The following is a 1344-nucleotide window of genomic DNA, read 5'->3' on the forward strand; positions in this document are numbered from 1 at the left end:
GCCGTGTGCAGCCTAATGTTGATGTCGGCCAGTGGTTTCTAGTTTTGGGGTTTAGGACCCCTTCTCGTGGGTCGATATAAGAGAAGTTCGGACTTTGACGGCGAGAGCTTGAGACCCATTCCTTGGTGTACACTTCAACACAGTCGACGGCCTCCTGAAGGGAGCTCTCCACGCAGCCCTCCGAGCCACCGACATTCTATATATATATATATATATATATATATATATATTGTGATATCATCCGCGTAGAGGGCGTACTTGATGCCGTCCAGGCTTGAGAGCTCGGCAGCAAGGCCGCACATGGCAATGTTAAACAGCAGTGGGGAGATGACTGAGCCCTGCGGGGTGCCGAAGGGACCCAGATCGTAGGGCTCACACTTGAGGTCCCTTAGCTTGATAGTGGCTCTTCTATACCCGTAAGGAACGAGCTGGCGAACTTGTGAAAGTTGGCTCCTAGGTTGAGGCGAGAGGTGGATTCGAGTATGTGGGAGTGCGAAACATTGTCAAAGGCCTTCTCTAGATCGAGGTCGAGAATGGCCCTAACGTCCTTTGTCTCCGATCTATAACGTGATAAGTCCTGAGTGGATAGGCGAGGTCTGAAACCTGTCATGTTGAAAGGGAAGAGGTTTGTTTCCTCTATGTGCTTCGATATTAGATCGTTGATGACATGCTCGGCGACCTAGCCTATACGTGAGGGAAATCAGTCTCAAGTTGTTAAAACTGGGACTCCGGACTGGTTTGGGGATGAGGATGACTGACGCCATTTTCCACTGCTCGGGGAAAACACCCGACTCCCAGATACGATTGATTTCTTTGGTGAGGATGGTGACAGAATCGTCGTCTAGATTACGAAGCGTCTGGTTCGTGATGCCGTCTGGGCCGGGGGCAGATTTCCCATTAAGATTGGTTAACGCGTTCCGGACCTCTGCTTCCTGGAAGAGCTTGTCCAATTCGGGGGCTGGTGATCCCTTGTATTGAGGGTAGCCAGAAGGAGGTCGGGCTATAGCCAAAGAGAGGTATCTCAGGGCTAGAGAGTCGAGACTGTTATTTTCGCATCCGATTGCGCTTTCGTTTCCGAGTGTAGTATTGTGTCTACCAGGCGTGTCTGGGTGGATTTAGATTTGGTGTCCTGCAGCAGGTGTTTGAGTAGGAATTCTCGACTGTGATTGGCTCTATCGCACAGCTTGCGCAAAGGAGCCAATCGCGACCGAGAAATTCTATCCGGATCGAGCTTGATCGCGATCAAAAGTGCGCCGTATGACACCCGTATAAAAGAATGTTGTCATGAAGCAAATCGCTCAATTTTTTTCCTTCGTTTTATTTCCTTGATAGTGAAGATTAATT

Source organism: Dermacentor silvarum, chromosome 1, assembly GCF_013339745.2.
Source record: "Dermacentor silvarum isolate Dsil-2018 chromosome 1, BIME_Dsil_1.4, whole genome shotgun sequence".
Lineage (NCBI taxonomy): Eukaryota > Metazoa > Arthropoda > Arachnida > Ixodida > Ixodidae > Dermacentor > Dermacentor silvarum.